We start from the raw sequence: 18,811 nt of genomic DNA, 5'->3' as shown, positions 1-18,811 counted from the left end.
TAACATGTGGGTCCTGCATGTAAGCAAACATATTGAAAATATTTTCTCCCCTCATCTACTGTGTGATGTGGCAACTTGAAAGGAAACAGCCTGACACAAAAACTGTTTTCCACAGAGATAAAAAACGTGAATTTATTCAGCCTCCCCTCCCTTCTGCTTTTTGGGGGAAGGTTGGGGGTGGGGAGATGTGTGGAGCAAGTTTCAGGACCAGAAATTCTAAATCTTCAGATTTTCACTAAGCTAAATTTTCCTCCATCAACTGCTTCAAGACATCCCAATACAAAAAGACATTCGTTCATTTTAATTGTGCTATCCATATCTTTTCTGGTGGACTGTGTCACTCTGTCTGGAATGGCTCATGACTAAGTGCCAACCTCAGGGCAGACTGTCAAAAAGCAGGGCAGAAATACCTAGCTGGTTGTATGTTCTCTCATTCGATTTCACCAACCCAGTAACAAGTGTGAACTCCTAAAACACTACTAGAGTCTTACCATAGAGTCACAGATAGTCCCGTTGGGCATTCCAGTCTATTGTGCCACCCAGGCAAGCTGGACTATGTGATAGATGGTCCCTTTTCACCAAAAATCACAACATTTAGGTTACTCCCAGTCCCAAAGGACCAGTCAATTTACCCCTAGTCATTTGTATTCAGTGTCCTACTAAAGGCATCACCTGCAGCCAATCCTATAATAAAATAACTAAAGATTTATTAACTAAAAAAAAAGTTATTTTCAAGGTTACAACATGAAGCACACACACACAAATGAGTTACAGGATTAGATTTTAAAAGGTGAAATAATAAGCAGCTCTATATATCTTGAAGGGCTGGCCCATGCTGAGCAGCATGGGGATCTCTCATTTATGTCACAGAGTTCAGATAGCATAAAGTTTCTCCTTGTCAGGGATTTTTTATCCCCTTCATCCCAGATGAAGATGATTGATGATTTCATGTGCAGATTCCCCCTGCCAGGAGAGAGAAAGGAATGCAATCAACAAGGTCTACGTCCTTTGATGCCTCATTTGCCTTCAGAGGGCCCTCTTGTGTACAGGAAGAGCACTTTACCTTAATTAATGCTTCTTTTCCTGTTTGGAGAGTTACACAATTACAGAGGTTTACAATGCAAACATTCAATATAACTTTCATACTATGGGATACAGATATTATAAGTAGGATTAATACATGCAGCATCCTACAAGCATGTTGCAAAGTCTAAATGCATTCTTATAACACCAATGTCTATTTTAACAATACTAACCCACAAGGAAGCCCAGATAGGGTGACCAGATGTCCCGATTTTATAGCGACAGTCCTGATTTTTGGGTCTTTTTCTTATATAGGCTCCTATTTCCCCCCCCCCCCGCCTTGTCCTGATTTTTCACACTTCCTGTCTGGTCTCCCTAAAGCCAGAATGGTTTCCAACTATGCATTTGTCACTGTTCAGTGATGCCTTGGGCCATGGCATAAGCTGGCACCTGGTCTGCCAGCATCAAAGATGATATTACATGTAGTCACTTAAGGAGGTGCTTCCACCATTTTTCAAAACTCCTTCAGCACAGCTAAAGATTTGTACTTAACCTTGTAAGGATTAGGGCAGTAAAATTAAACCCAGAAAAGAAGGCCATGTACCACTTAAGTTTCACTTACCTTTATTTTTAATTTCAGCTAGAATTGCTGCTGGAAGTAACAGAAAGAGTCATAGATGGAGAGTAGTACATTTTGAAAATATGCTCTATTTAGAAGTGTCTATTACCAGAGGACTAGAGACCTTAAACAGACATAATAAGCACAAAAAATATTAATAATTCTGCAGACATCCAAATAAGAGTGCCCCCGAAAAAAGAGCCTATATAGGAACACAGGGGGAATCCCCACATCTCCAGAACACAGCTTGTATTCATCCTAACAGGGTTACTAAACAAATTACTACTGTCCAATAGCTGTTTGGTATCTATATAAAATCAGGATGGGACTTTCAAAGGTATCTATGGGAGTTAGGTGCGAAGGTCCCACTGCATGTCAATGAGATTTTGAGCACCTAGCTCTCTGAGGCTCTTTGGAAATCCCAGACTAAATGTAGCACTCACAGAACAGCTCCCATGCGACAAGAATCCACATTGGCAAATGTGCTGATGTTTTCCGCAATACTTTCTAGCCTTATTGGCTATCTCAGCAAAAGGAGCCAATGGCTGAATGGACATGCAGAGTCTCTCTTAAAAGTGAGCCCTCCAGGAGTGGCTTTGAGCTCATTAGCGGGACAGTTGAGGAAGCCTGCCCAGAAATGTCTCTTCTGTACCTACCCTGGTAATAAGAGGAAATATATTTTCTGAAACTATCAAGTCATCCCCTTACTTGATTACTAGCTTTGTTCTTTTTGCCTCTTAAAAAGGAACCTTAAAATAGAACAGAATTAATCGGTCTAGGTAAATTTACATATTATGAAACTCCTCAAAATCAAAACAGATTCATAACTATGTTGCAAATGTTGCTCATTTGAAGTTAGCCTAATAAAGGCCATTCTCAGCCTAAATTCTATAGGATAACCTCAGTCTAAAATCCAAACAGACCATTCCCAGGCTATATTCTTTTCATGTTAAGCTGTTAAAGGACCTTTGTTTCAGTGAATATTATATTCACCTTTCTTCAAAGGAAGATATGTGTATGATAATAGCTGGTATTGTATTCTAATTTAATTTGGACTGGTATTTCCATTTCTTTTTCATCTTCAGAGTCTGCTCGCTTTCATATCTGAAGTTCCTTACAAGCCTATCAGTTATTGCAATTGAACAAGGAAAAGAGGACCTAAGAGATGCAAATTATATTAGAATGTTTTCATTTCTTGTTTCGGAGAGGGGAAGTTAGGATTGTACAATTACGATGTTGAAGCTTAAATCTTATTCTTATCTTTGGATAAAGGGAGGAAATTAATCTATATGGAGAAAATCCTAACATTTGAATCTTTCTTGTCAGTGTCTTAACTGGTACCAAAGACACCATTACTTAACAGGAATATCTAGTTTTCCAAATCATGGTTTGAGATTTACTATGCGTTTCTTAGAACGCTCAGTAGTGGAACTGTGTGATGAAGACAATCCTTTTTTACTAACCTCCAAATGTTGAAAATATGCCATAAGTACTCTATATGTCCGTGGTTCTCAACCAGGGGCCCAGGGCCCCCAGGAGGGCTGTGAGCAGGCTTCAGGGGGTCCACAAAGCAGGGCCAGAATTAGACTTGCTGAGGCCCAGGATAGAAAGCCAAAGTCCCACTACATGGGGCTGAAGCCCAGAGCCCCAAGTCCTGCCAAGCGGGGCTGAATCTGCAGCCTGAGCAATTTAGCTTCACTGGGTCCGTTGTGTCATGGGGCCCCAAGCAGTTGCCCTGCTTGCTACCCCCTAATTCTGGTCCTGGCTTTAATAAGCAGAAAAACAGTTGTTGTGGCACAAGTGGGCAGTGGAGTTTTTATAAGATGGAGGGGGGGCTCAGAAAGAAAAAGGTTGAGAACCCCTGCTATATGCCTCCTTTCTAGAGAAGATGGAACATCTCAGGGAGCTATTCTATATCTAACTATGGTTTATTAAAATATTGTAGAATGTCATTCTGTTGTCATCATTTGCAACACTTAATTTTAGGATTGCACATTTCATTATAAATAGCTTACTATAACCTTTATAACTCCATTCACTTTTTATTAATAGCGCTTTTCCTGAGCAGTTTATAGCATAACAATAACCACAGTGCAGAATAAATATTTCATAAAGGCATCTATTGTCACCTATTTATCATTTATAATGTTTGTGAATGCACTATAAAAATGTTAAAAATTTATAGATGTTATGCTACTACTAACATGTGTTTATAAATACATTATTAATCCTTTGTAAATCATTCAGATTGTGCCCATTTGCAGAATATATCCAAGAAGGTGCAATAAATGATCACATCACAACAGCCAAGAGTCATCTGAACATACTGTTGTTGTACCAACAATTTATGGTGGTACTTAAGTCCCAATTTTAGCCACTGGAATGGGAATGTTTTAGGATGAGTCTAACTAGAATTAGTAGATATATGGTATAATGTCCTGGCTAATATTTTGCTCTGTGGACCACTGGTGACTCACCAAACTGCAGTAATCACATAAAGAAAGAAGGTCCGTTAAATAAAAGAAGGTCCTGCCACCAAGAGAGTTTCAATTGTGCATGTGTCAGACTTTAAGGAGAACTCCCTTCTGTTCATCTGCTGCAGAGCATCTCAAGTCTGTCATCGAGTCTTCTGTGTCAGCTATGATTTGGTGTAAATTCAAACTGATAACTTAATTTTCCAACACCACTATGTCTGGAGAAGTAGCAAGCCCACAGGAGGACAGAAGGAAACTGCCAAATGACCTGGACAGATTAGAGCAACAGGAGCTGCAGATAGTGAGGCGAGATTTCAGCACTAGTAAAAGTAAAAGACAGGAAATAGACTGCACAGATATGGAAGTGGGGGACAACACAGCTGCACCTATTGCATTAGAGAAAATTTATTTTGATACTATCTTAACATAATATCCAGGGAGAAATCACTGGTTAGCATACTTCCTAGTGGCCAGGTGTGACTAAGCCAACTTTCCAGCATTTCAGTCATCCCTTCTGGACATTTAGGTGTCCCCTTCTTCTTCTGGCAACTTTCCCTGGGCTACATCAGACACTGTCACTCCCCCTTTTCGGGTATCAAAGTCCCAAGTCCAAAATAGATAAATCAACACTTGCAGGCACACAGTCTTTGGGTCTTCCTTCCTGGGCACTGGGGTACCCGCAATGTAAGCCACTTAACACAACCTGGCCAACTCGCCACCAAAGTCCTGTCCCAGTCTTTTAGTCCCTTACAGGGTCCTGTTTCAGAATCCCCACAGCAAGAATCTCAATTCCTGGCTGGCTCTTTTTTAAGCTTCTCTCCAGATTGTCTTTTTGTCCTGCTTCAGGCTTCCCAACTTCTCTCAGGCATCATACTGAACCAGGAGCCCTGGCTTCCTGCCACCCAGACTTCTCTGCTTCCGGCCTGGCCTAGCCCTGTGCGCTCTCTTGCTCTCTCTCACTATCATGTGTTCTTCCCAGTAACTGCTTCTGGCCTGACTCCCTCTGCCCCTATACTCTGAGAGCCTCCTTCTTTATAGGCGTGTTCTCACAGATATCCCTCTTTTTACCTTTGAAGTGTAACTAAGCAATATAATTTCCTCAGGAAATTTACTGAATTAGGACACAGAAGATGAGAAAGGAGGTTATACATGAGAAGATTTCTGCTGAAGAAGTTTGAGAAGCACTCAGCTACTGTGTACTATTGCCCCCCTAATCAAATAAATGTGATCATATTTCACTAGTAGCTGGCCCACTGAGATTATAAGCCTTAATACTACTGCTACGAGTAAGTAGTGCATAATGTGAGTTAATGTGTTATCCATATATAATTTTCTAAGCTGCTGGGTGGTCTTTATTATCTTATAAAATTGATTGTCTTTCAGGGTGTTAAGACCTTCCAATGCTTTTATTACTGTTGTTTAAAATATAAATAAATCCATAAACAATAAATTTAATTAATTCCTCTGACTATTGTATATGAGAATCAGAAAGCTAAAATAAATGATGCCCTCTCTTGGGTCTGATTCCAGACTGGTATTGTTTGCTTCCCTTTTTCCTCCTTCCAAAATAAATAACGATGTATATATGGAGTCTTTTTATAGGGCCTATATATAGGAGTCTTTTTAAGGGACAGATTTTGCCAATTATAAAATAGTTCTCTAAGATCTTCCATGTCTTGACATTTTATCACATCACCGGTTTCTATCTTCCTTTTCTTAAAAAAACATGATTTCCAATACAAATAAAATGGAGCTGCTTAGCATCACTCATCATTATTCTCGGCATTTGATATTCATGCATCGCTTTTAATGAGCAAGTAACAACAGTAGCTTTAACTGGTTGAAGTATAAATATATAATACTGGTATAATATACCCATGGCATCCAGAAGCTAATAGGTGGCCTACCTGAAACTCCCAGAAAATTGTCAGCACATTGCTAATTTATGGTGACAAATGACAACTTTAGTGTCTTAATCCTTTTATATAAGTGATAATGCAGTTTAAATGACTGATTTTGGCATTTCAACAGCCCAGAGCAATTTTTTATTTTATTTATTTTTTATTTTATTTTAAACCTATCACAGTGACATCTGAAGGGGGAGCATGGGAGATTTTTCTTTATTAGTTAAGAGCAAGGTAAAGATTTGTGTGTCTCCAAGCCTCTTCCAGTAAATGCATAATTAAAATGTTCCATTCCCTCAACCAAATTTTTAACCTCACTCTAAACTTTACAGTCCACAACAAACACTGAAAAATTCATAACAGGCATCTTGCTATATCTAGAGAAAAACACAGGAGAGTTTTAGAGGAACAGAAGATGAGAAAGAAGGGCCAATGGGCTCTGTTTCACCATACTTCACTGCTTAGATGTCCAAAGTAATTACGTACATTACAATTTAATTAGCCTGTCTATATAATGTGTGCTTTTAATTATTCAGCTATGGCAAGTCATCACTATAGCTTAGCTCATGTCTGCCTCTGAGACAGATCACTACAATAGGTGCTGTTTTCAAGCCTGTAATTAATATTTTTCTCCTGTGCCACTCCTTATACAAATCCTCAGCAGCCCCCAGTCTCAGGATTTCCCCAGAGCTTTGAAGCACCATTTTACTTTTAAAAGTCTGCTTATTTTATTCATTCTGCACAACAAAGACATCAGGAAAAAATATTAAAATGTATTGAAATACTGCTCCTGCACTAACAGGCTGAGGACTTCAGCCAAAGCCCATTTGAAGCAATGGGGGTTTTTCCATTGATTTAAAAGGACTTTGGATTAGGCCCCAGTTCCTTAACTATGAGATAGGCCATGCCCTTGAAAACTATGCATGCATGTGCTCCTCTTGATGTTGAGATGCGGAGGGTCAGCCATCTCTGCATCAGCATTTCCCCTTCTCCCTTATAAAGGGCTCCTTTTAGATCCAGGAATTCAGCAGTAAGAAGGGAGTTGAAAGTGAATGATGCAGGAAACAAGCATAATTTCCTCAAGCTCAATGGACAGTACAAACTGCAGAGGAAAGTTAGTACACCCTTAGCTCTGTTGCAGAGCCCCCCACACACAGGGTTACCTCTTTTAAGATTCTGCTGAGAAAAATGAAACCCTAATATGAAGAAAAAAAAAAAAAGCATCACTCCAGAATAGTTCATCAGTTTGGGCTCTTATATGGAAGACAAACATTCAAGTCTGCTTGATTCAGAGTAGTGATTTGAACCTGGGTTTCCTACATTCCAGGCAACTGCCCTAAACATCCAGATAGACACTACATCTGAATCTTGCCTGTTGGAGTTGTTCCATTTTGTGTAAATAATTGGGTCAGAGCATGAGAAAAAGACTGACTGTGTAGCTGCTGGCTGGGGCATTTACCTACGACATAGAAGGTAAGTCCCTAGTCTGAATCAGGCAAAGCTGGGACTGGACTATTCTTGTTGAGTTTCGCTCTCAAAACCCCATCCTTGACCAGAGAAAATTTCATCAAAATCAATGTTGCTGTGAAAAAATTTGGTTCCAACAACAAAATTTTGCTGAAAAATTTCCCAACCATCTCTTATCCTAACTCCTTGTGGTCATAAGCAATTTGCAAGAGAAGCAGAATGTTAAAAATAGCATGGTGGTGACAAATTAGTCATCAAAGTGAGTTAATGAGTTAATCCAAGCTTCAGGATAAGTGCAAGTTATAACATGGCTCTGTAAGTTACCTCATGGATACCAGAATTATACATCTAGAGCATGTTTGTATCACATTGCACATATTCATTGAATATCTGATCTCAGATAGCCCTTCTTTGTATACTTGGGGTCTTCTAGAAAGCATATCAAGAAGTTTGTGGAAGTTCTTAATGCATGTAGGGGTCCTGTTGTTCAGAGAATTGCACTGTGGTGTTGACCATTTAGATTGTCATCTCTATGGAGCAGGAACCATCTTTTCATAATGTGTGTATAAAGCCCCGAGCACAAATGGTCTCCTTCAACTCCAGTCTGGGGTTTCTACGTAGTACTATAATGCACACAAATTCTAATGATGATGAGTGATTCATTTCCTCACAGTACAGCTATGCCATATTTCACATTCCAAGAAATTGTATTGATTTATAAGGAGCTAAAATACAGTTGTCATGGAAACTAATTTTTCATGTACTGACTGTTATGCCTTTAAAATCTCTGCCAAGATATTGCACTAAGTTTTTTTATTTGTTCATTTAATGTTCTAAATCATCAGTTCCTTATCAATCATTCATTGCCAACATTCTGAGCGCTCTTCTGTCATGGTAAAATGCCACACAGTAATCCTGTCTCATCTGAAAGACCCACAACAATGGGGAGTGATTTAAATGAAGTTGATTTAAATCAGTAATTCCAAATTGCTTGAATGTAATTCAATCAGGTTGCAACTTTGGAAAATTAATTTGAAAAACTGTACTATTGCAACCTTAAACTAAAAATTATAATGAACTAAATTATATTTTAATAGTATTAGAGGTAGGATTTCTTGTTTGAATTTTAGAAAACTACTATAAACAAAACAAGATATTGAAAGTGAGGTCCTCATCCTTCAGAATTTTAAACAGATACATAACTTTACTCATGTATTTGAAATTAAACATATGCATAAATGTTTACAACATATGGGGTTAAAACTGTATTTTTACTCAATTTTTTTCTTAGTGGCCTAAAGTCTTTGTCATTTCAAAGTAACTTGCCTTGGTGTTAACAATGAAAAGTTTAGACTTTCTATACATTAACAAAGTTCTTGTGAACATTTTTACGTACACACACACACAAACTTTCTAAAATAGAAACTTGAAGTTAGGCTCCTATTCTCATATTTAGTCACGGAAGGGTGGGATTTTCCATAGCACCTTAGAGTGTGTCTACTCAGCTGCTGGGAATGAGTCTTGAAGCCCAGGTCTACAGACTTAGGCTAGTAGGGTTGGTCTACTACGCTAAAATAGCTGTGTAGATGTTGCTTTGTCATTTGGACTCATGCTGGAGCTTGGGCTCTGCAGCACACACCCCTCCCTAGGTTGAAGAGCCCAAGCACCAACCTAAGCTGGAATGTCTGAATTGCTATTTTTAGCTTGCTAGCATGATTCTTGCTAACACAAGTCTGTTGACCCAGGCTGTCAAGGTTCCCTCCCCACTCTGAACTCTAAGGTACAGATGTGAGGACCTGCATGAAAGACCCCCTAAGCTTATTCTTACCAGCTTAGGGTAAAAACTTCCCCAAGGTACAAATTTTGCTTTGTCCTTGAACAGTATGCTACCACCACCAAGCGTTTTAAACAAAGAACAGGGAAAGAGACCACTTGGAGATGTCTTCCCCCAAAATATTCCCCCCAAGTCCTACACCCACTTTCCTGGGGAAGGCTTGATAATAATATCCGCACCAATTGGTACAGGTGAACACAGACCCAAACCCTTGGATCTTAAGAACAATGAAAAATCAAATCAGGTTCTTAAAAGAAGAATTTTATTTAAACAAAAAGTAGAAGAATCATCTCTGTAAAATCAGGATGGTAAATACTTTACAGGGTAATCAGATTCAAAACAGAGAATCCCTCTAAGCAAAACCTTAAGTTACAAAAAGACACAAAAACAGGAATATACATTCCCTCCAGCACAGCTAATTTTACAAGCCATTAAACAAAAGAAAATCTAACACATTTTCTAGCTAGATTACTTACTAACTTTACAGGAGTTGTAAGGCTTGCATTCCTGATCTGTTCCCGGCAAAAGCATCACACAGACAGCCCAAACCCACCCCCTCCAGATTTGAAAGAATCTTGTCCCCTCATTGGTCATTTTGGGTCAGGTGCCAGCAGGGTTACCTTAGCTTCTTAACCCTTTACAGGTGAAAGGATTTTGCCTCTGGCCAGGAGGGATTTTATCACACTGTATACAGAAAGTTACCCTTTCCTTTATTTTTATGACAAGCTTTGAGACTTGCTCCCAGCTCCTGTGTAGACATACCCTTAGTGACAGAGGTGCACAAGTCCCATTGGCTTCCATTTGCAAACCCTGATTGAGGAGTATAACTTGGTTGAAGCTGTGACAGATGTGATGCTGTGGAAACGTGCACTATCCCAAGATTATAGATTGAAATGTGACAAATGCTATGGGCATATGGAATATTCAAAGACTATTGTATCAACTTTATAAATGTTATATGCATCTTTATGGGCTGGCTAGTAATTGTATTCCTGGCTCAGTGGGTTCAATAAGCAATACTTCTAATGGGAAGTAAAATCACTGGGGGGCAGGGGAAGTGTAATTAAATGACTAATGCTGAAATGAAACAAGTAACAAGTTGTGGAAATTTCACCCTCTGAGGAAATTTACTGGTTTGACCTGGTTCACAAGGCCTAGCAGACAAAGAATGGAAAACTGTATAAAGAGACAGTCCTCACCTTGGTCCAAAAACAGATATGAGCCTGTGTCCAAGAGGGACAGGACCTGCAGAGACCTGAAGTACTTTAAAAATCCTACCAGAGTCTCCATATGGGAAGATTGGTGACTGCCTGGCAAGCTACACCTGCATATAAACTGTCAGGTGGGTTTATTATATGTTTTTTTTCTGTAATGCTTTTTTTCTGAATAAATAGTACTTGGTTGTATGAAAGCTGGCTGGTCTCTGGTTAGCTCTGTCATTGCCCCTAAGACAACAGAGCTGAAAATGCTGAACTAACATCAGACCTGTTGAGGTCACCAGAATAAATTGCAGGATTCTGCAATTTTGCCTCAGGCTCAGGTCTGGAGGGAGAGGATCATGGGACTTTACCTCAAGAAAAGTGACTGATAGAGGTCTGAAATCAAAGTAGGGTGCTTCAGATGGCCATGTGTGAAATCATCTTGAGAACTGTGACAGACACATTTCAGCTTTCTCGACTGGTACAAGTTCACTATTTCAGAAGATGGTGTGTTTATTGCAAGTACAGCCCAGGCTATTTGCTTACCAATTTTATATGCAAGTTGGGTGGTTCTCACATCAAGGATGTAAATGAGCCCTCGATTGGTCTGTTTCAGCATACTTGAGCATTTTAAACACAAAGAAAACTTTTTAGTGAAGTATGTAAAATCTGAAATTCTAACAATTAGGAAACTAATGAAAGAAACAATGGGTAAAATGTCAAAAATGCCTAACTGATTTGGGATCCCACTTTCAAATGTAACTTGGGGACAGATTTTAAAGGTATTTAGGTGCCTAATACTGCAGAGAGCATCTAGTGGGATTTTCAAAAGCACTTAAGTGCCTAACTCCCACATGAGTGGTTGCACATAGTCCCATGGCAGTTAGACAAGTAGGCACCTGTCAAGGCTGATTCCCCACTCTGGCACTTCGCATGCAGAAGGTGTGGGCCTGCAAGGATTCAAAAAATTAATATGGGCCACTCCAAGCTTGTATTAACAGTCACAAGGTTAGAGCTTTTCTCTGACCTTGGTTGGGTAGATGCTGCCACCACCCCAATGCAAACCCCTGGGAACCCAGGAAGGCGCACTTGGGAATTCCTTCCTGTGGGGTACCTTCAAGCCCTTTCACTCCCCCCAGGGAAGAGCTGAGAAAGAAAACAAAGGAATTTAGCTGTTGTCCCCAGCTAATTAAACAACATATGCACAAACCTCTGAGGACACCAAAAATCCAATCCTGTTATTAAAAAGGTAAATTTTATGAAAACAAAAAGAAAGAAAATACATCTGGAATTTAGGCTTTTGCTAGATTTTAAAAGAGCAATTCTAAAAATTAAGCACCCAAAATAGTTTTCTTGGGGATTCAGCTTAAAGGCTACAAGCAAACGAAAGCATCTGGGGTTAGCGCAGAGGAATCCACTAGCCATAAGAAATAAACAGAAATAAACCTAATTGCATCCTTCTAAACATTCCTGATCTACTTACACACCTGGGGATTCCAAATAAGTAGTTCTAGGTATGATCTAATGATCTATGATCATACCTGGCTTAAAGCTTCTCATAGCATAACTGCTCCGTCTTCCCCAGAGAACAACAACAGAGACAAAGGGGAAGTTTTTTCCCCATTTTAGAAAGTTCTAGTCTTCCCATTGGCTCTTTTGGTCAGGTGCCCAGTCCTTTTCCTTCACCTGGGGGACTTTTATAACGCTTTACAGGCACTGCAAGCAGAGAACAGCCACCAAGAGGGACTTTATAGCTAACTGGCTGGAGGGGTGTTCATAAAATGGAGCTATACCCCCCCCCTTCATTTATCACAGCACCTATGAAAAATTTCACTATCTACATCATTTGCCACCCTAAGTGCTTAAATCATGTAGACTTATGCTCCTATATCACTTAGGCACCCCACTAGAAAACAGCCACATTAGCAATGTAAAACTATACAAAATGAGAAAGCAAACAACTAGCAATGAGTAAATTAAAAATTTGATTTATATTTTTTTTAAAATCATGATTTAAATAAAAATATTTATTGTAATTGTTTCTAGTCCACCCTGCTCCAGAACTATGGAGAACACTATCCATGTAACTCTCCCCAGCCATCCAAGAATACTACTGATATAGCCTGGCAGTGAATGTTTCTCTGTCAGAGATCCACATTCCTCAATAACAATCTTTGGTAGTTGACATGGCTAGAGGGGAAGGAGGGGGCCTGGGTTCTACCACATGCTGCTGATAGAAGACAGAGCAATATGTGGCTGAAAGGGGACTGTTAGTTATTCCATGACTAGACTAGCCCCTGCCCTCCTTCACATTAAATAAATAACCAATATACCAGAGCCCCACTGACCACCTTACCAGCTCCCCTCCCAGATTCACATCCCAGTCACTAGATGGCCATACTCTTTATCCATCTCTCTTCTGCCATCAGCATTGCCAGATACAACCAGAGACTCCTGGCTTCTCACTGATCACAGAGCTGTCCCCACCTACCTCTCATATATATTCCCATTTTCTTTCCACCCCCATCCTCAGCATGTTGCATGGGGTCCTAGTCTATCACCCATGTCTCCACTGCTTCAGCATCTTCCTGTAATCTCCAGGCCAAGCCTTCAGTCAATACTTTTCTGCTCCCCTGTCAACCGCCCCTTCACATTTCCAACCACTCTTCTCCAGACCCAACTCCCCAGTAGCCTCTCTGAAGCACTGCATTTGCACTTTCTTCAACTAGCTCCAACAGCTTCAACTCCAATCTCTCAAACAGAATCCGAGTCCCAGCCCACACACCCACTTGAGACCAGACACAGAATAAAAGCATATCCCTTGCAGCTCCGTAGGCACTGAGTAATCACTGGACATCACATGGTGCCAGGAGTAAAAAAAAAAAAAATTAAGGGGACATCTTCACTGCCCTACAGTTAAGATTAAGGTGGGTAACATTTCCGGTTTTGTTCAATATCTTCATAAATGATCTGGAGGATGGTGTGGATTGCACTCTCAGCAAATTTGCGGATGATACTAAACTGGGAGGAGTGGTAGATACGCTGGAGGGGAGGGATAGGATACAGAAGGACCTAGACAAATTGGAGGATTGGGCCAAAAGAAATCTGATGAGGTTCAATAAGGATAAGTGCAGGGTCCTGCACTTAGGACGGAAGAACCCAATGCACAGCTACAGACTAGGGACGGAATGGCTAGGCAGCAGTTCTGCGGAAAAGGACCTAGGGGTGACAGTGGACGAGAAGCTGGATATGAGTCAGCAGTGTGCCCTTGTTGCCAAGAAGGCCAATGGCATGTTGGGATGTATAAGTAGGGGCATAGCGAGCAGATCGAGGGACGTGATCGTTCCCCTCTATTCGACATTAGTGAGGCCTCATCTGGAGTACTGTGTCCAGTTTTGGGCCCCACACTTCAAGAAGGATGTGGATAAATTGGAGAGAGTCCAGCGAAGGGCAACAAAAATGATTAGGGGTCTGGAACACATGAGTTATGAGGAGAGGCTGAGGGAGCTGGGATTGTTTAGCCTGCAGAAGAGAAGAATGAGGGGGGATTTGATAGCTGCTTTCAACTACCTGAAAGGGGGTTCCAAAGAGGATGGCTCTAGACTGTTCTCAATGGTAGCAGATGACAGAACGAGGAGTAATGGTCTCAAGCTGCAGTGGGGGAGGTTTAGATTGGATATTAGGAAAAACTTTTTCACTAAGAGGGTGGTGAAACACTGGAATGCGTTACCTAGGGAGGTGGTAGAATCTCCTTCCTTAGAGGTTTTTAAGGTCAGGCTTGACAAAGCCCTGGCTGGGATGATTTAACTGGGAATTGGTCCTGCTTCGAGCAGGGGGTTGGACTAGATGACCTTCTGGGGTCCCTTCCAACCCTTATATTCTATGATTCTATGGTGTGAATTGCTGTGCATACTAAGTGCTTCACTGCAACTCCTCCATGTAGATGCTTCAGGTATGAACTTCACAACCCCAAATTCATACTAATGTAGTAGTGCGAACATGGGGGCTTTAAGTTTGTGCTTGCAGCGTCCAAAAGGGGGAGTTAGAGTGCAGCACTTAGGTGCACACTGCTATTCACACGTCCTTAGTCCAAAGTGTGGAGTAATGCTTTAAGAAAATAGCCTAAGTAGAAGACTGGAGCAGTTAAAAGCTCCACTGAAGCTGAAATTCTCTGGTAGTGTGCAAGACAACTGGAGGAAGGGCAAAAGCAGCTCTTCACTGTGCATGTGCAAGGGATGAGTGCCAGTACAAAGGAAGACATTCAGAAGGTAGCTTTATTTTTGACAGTGGTGGGTTCTGAAATACTGATGTGTTTAACAGTTTTCAGTTAACTCAGGCGGTGAAGGCTAACCATGCAACAGTATTACAGACGTTTGAAGAGCACTGTATTCCATGTAAAAATAAATATAAAAGACATGTTTTTAATAATAGGGTACAAAGGGAAGGTGAAACAATAGAAGAGCTTGTGACAGATCTGAGGCTGAAGAGCCACTCTCACAATTTGAGGGCTAACTGAGTCTCTGCTAAGAAGCCAGATTATGACTGGAAGATCCAGAATGAACCCTTGACAAAATATTTAGTTTACCAAGCAACAGAAGTACAGATTACAGCTGACAGAGCCCAACGCCCCACAACTCACACCCTTCAGAAAGCCCCCTTGCCCTAACATGGAGACTAAAAGAGGAGTGGATGGGCATAATACTCTGGGAATCACAGAACAAACAGAAGAATCAGCAGAGTGGGTACATTCATTGGTTGTTATAGAAAAAAGGGGAAAAAAAGATGGGACTCTTTGCTTATGTATAGACCTAAAATAACTAAATAAATATGTAAAACGGGAATATTTTCTACTACCTACAAGAGGAAAAATTTGGGGGGTGATGGCTGATGTTAAATATTTTTCTCCACTTGATGCAGCAGCAGGTGCCCTGAGAAAAACAGAACACACACTTGTGCACATTCAACACCCCCTTTGGGAGACACTGTTTCCACAGACTGCCGTTGGGTTGAGTTCAGCATCTGAGGTGTTCACAGGAAAATACAACAATTTTTCATATAGAGGATACTAAGGCTTACCTAGGTGATATTTTGATCTTGGAAAAAGCAATAGAAGAGCATGACTAGTGGTCTTAGAAGCTTTGGAAAGAACCAGAGCTGCTGGACAAAAAAAAAGTCAATTCTGTGTAATGGAAATAACATCCCTGGGACAGAAGTTAACACAGCAAAGTGTAGAGGTAGATCACAGTCAGGTGGAGGTCATCACAAACCTGCCTGGCCCAGTTGACAAGGAAGGAGCACAAAGATTCCTTGAAACTGTGAACTATGGAAGAAAATTTGTGCCTAATCTATCTGCCCAAACCAGCAATCTGAGAGTACCACTATGCAAAGATGTGCAATGGACATGGGATGCAAATCTGAAGAGCTTGAGAAACTGAAGGTGTTAAAAAGATGTTCTCCCAGCCCTGAGATACTATTATAGTAAGCGCACAATTAAATTGTCCATGGTTGCCTCCAACAAGGGTATTGACGCAGACTATTACAACATTATGGTCAAAACTGAAGACCACTGGCTGATGCATCACAGGTGCAAATAAAAAATGAGTCCCAATATACTCCAATAGAGAAGGAGGCTTTAGCCTTAGCCCATGGATATAAAAAGTGTCAAGACTTTTTGCTGAAACTGATGATAAACCACTTATTGCCATTGACAAAAGGGACATGGCAATCAAACCATTCCCTCTTCCCTCCCCAGAATACAGAGGTTATTTTTCAGCTACAAATGTATGATTTTCAAAGTGAATAAAAACTTGGGAGAGATTTTATGGTTGCAGGCACACACTCTCTGGGTCATTTGACAAAAGTGCACTGGAGAAACATCCAGGGCTAGATTTGTAAATGTCAATTTGATAATTAAAAAAAGAGACATGTCTGGTGTCACATGAAATGTGGACTGTGATTGTCAGAGCTACAGCTGAAGATGAAACCTGCTGAAAATAAGGCTATTAGCACAAGGTGGCCAGGACAGTACATTCACAGTCTCTATTATCAATTTAAGGGAGAGGTCTCAGTACTAGATGGGATTTTCTTCAAAGGCCCATGAGGTGATTCTTGTGGTATTTCAGAAAAAGGTTAAAAAGAATAAGTGAAGGTTATTTAGGGATTGAAAAATCTAAGAGCAGGTCAGATATGTTTTATACTGGCCTCAAATGAACAACCATACTGAGGAAGCTATTAAGGCTTGTGGCATATGCCAAAAATATTGGCCAAGTAAAATAAAAGAGCCCATGGTAGTGGCACAGGAAAAGTTGCCCCCAGAATGAAGTAGACAGAGTTTGTTTTCATTGGCTGGAAAAAAAAAAAAAATCTATACACTTGTCCTAGGCTATTATTCTCACATCCCTGAGATAATCTTAAAATAGTTCAGCTAAACAGATAATTGTGCATATCAAATCTATTTTTGCTAGACTCAGAATACTTGACATAGTAATGTCAGACAATGGTTACTACAGTTTAATAGGCACAAGTTTAAGCAGTCTGTGGTGAAGTATGATGTTAGACCTGTAACCACTAGTCCCAGTTATCTCCAATCCAATGAATTAATGGAAATCAAAGTAATAAAGAGAAAAAGACAGTGGAGTCAGACTCGGATCCATATTTAGCACAGTTAAATTACAGATCATCAGTGAAGCATGCATTCTTACCTGTTGACATCCTGTTCAACAGAAAATGGTAAATAAAAATACTTGTACAGTTTGAAACTGATGTCAGAGTCACTGGGGACTTGCAGATGTACAAAGAGACAGATAAGGCAAGATAAGAAAAATCAATGTGATTTGTAGTCCTGGGAGCTGACACCACTTCATGAAAGTGATGATGTGTTTCTGTACAGTGGGGAACAATGGACACAAAACAACAATGGGGTCCCAGGAGCTTGCCCTTCAGTAGTATAAGATTATTACTCCAAATGGACACATAATATGGAACAACTGGTGACAATCAAAGAAGGGAGGGAGATAAGGGGCACCGAGTCTGCCCAAGAGGGTCGATAGGAAACAAAACACAGCAGGCTGAGACAACAGAACCCCAGAATATGGAATAACCAGAACAAATAGACGTCCACCTCCTGAAAGCAATAGCGCTGAACTTCACGGCGAGCTCCTCAAGTAGAAAGCAACAGCCCAGACTAACTGAAGACTAAAATTTATTGTTATTAAGTTTTGGTTTAGAAGAGAAGATTTGGTATTCAGGACTGTGATTTTAAGGGATGAGTTCCCAGCGAGTCGGGGCAGGGTGCCGTGAAACTACTTGTTTTTAGGCACAGCTAGAACCAGAACAAACCAAATCTCTTACAAGCACAGAGAGATCTTTGAACAGCACAGAAGTCACAAGTGTGTGGAGAAGGTCTCCTACTCCTGTTTTTTGTTGCTATCTGCTTCAGGTACCAAGTGAATGGGCAATAACAAGAGAGGATTCCATGTGTATAAAGGTAAATTGGGCTCTTTATTAAAATAACTATTTATAGAGATGCTGTTAGACGCAGCTAACATTCAAGCCATGTGCTAACACACTGACTTTCTGGGGCCTCCTCCAAACTCTTCTGCCCTTCAGCCTATGCACCTCACTTTCAAATTTTATTCAGGTTACCACACCATCCTCACACCGACTGTGCCAGACAAGTACTTACCTTGGATTGCAATAGAAATATTTACAAACTTGGCGTTAAATCCTGCAGTCCCTACTTAGGCTAAACTCATACTGAAGTTGATGGGAGACTTGCTTGAGTAATGACGAAGTATGGCTTGCAAGATTTGACTTATAGCATTCTGACTGGCTAGCGCTGCACACTGGTTAGGAATGTGGTGATGGTAATAGTCCATAAATGTATAATATCACATTAATCCTCCACACAGCATTATCACTGCAGTCACAGCCTTCCCTGGATGGTTGGATATGATGAGTGTCATTTTTGAGCCAATCACCATTGACTCATATTCAGACAGCATGGCTGCCACCTAGGGTGACCAGACAGCAAATGTGAAAAATCGGGGTGGGGGTGGGGGGTAATAGGTGCCTATATAAGAAAAAGACTCAAAAATCAGGACTGTCCCTATAAAATCGGGACATCTGGTCACCGTACTGTCACCAGACATGTCCCCAGGATGTCCATGGAAGCTACTGGCCATTTTATGCTCCTGATCTGCAAAGGAAATTCCTAGTGTCATGGATGGGGAAAGTGAGAGCAGATGGAGCCTATGATATCTCCCCTAAATATTTTTCAAGAACAGGAAATT

The 18,811-nt window shown here is 40.6% G+C and overlaps 1 long non-coding RNA gene across 2 annotated transcripts in view; it reads right to left on the bottom strand.

Annotated features, from left to right (window-relative positions):
• Nucleotides 1-685: 685 nt before the first annotated feature.
• The window catches only part of LOC142073013 (uncharacterized), a 153,972-nt gene continuing 135,846 nt past the window's right edge, over nucleotides 686-18,811 (bottom strand). For both annotated transcript variants that reach the window (XR_012669669.1, XR_012669670.1), the window contains one exon: nucleotides 686-963. This is a non-coding gene — a long non-coding RNA (uncharacterized LOC142073013). The remainder of the gene's footprint in view (nucleotides 964-18,811) is intronic.

This window comes from Caretta caretta, chromosome 8 (assembly GCF_965140235.1).
Source record: "Caretta caretta isolate rCarCar2 chromosome 8, rCarCar1.hap1, whole genome shotgun sequence".
In the NCBI taxonomy this organism is placed as follows: Eukaryota; Metazoa; Chordata; order Testudines; family Cheloniidae; genus Caretta; species Caretta caretta.
The sequence above is the reverse complement of the archived record's forward strand: the minus strand, read 5'-3'. Positions and strand labels throughout refer to the sequence as shown.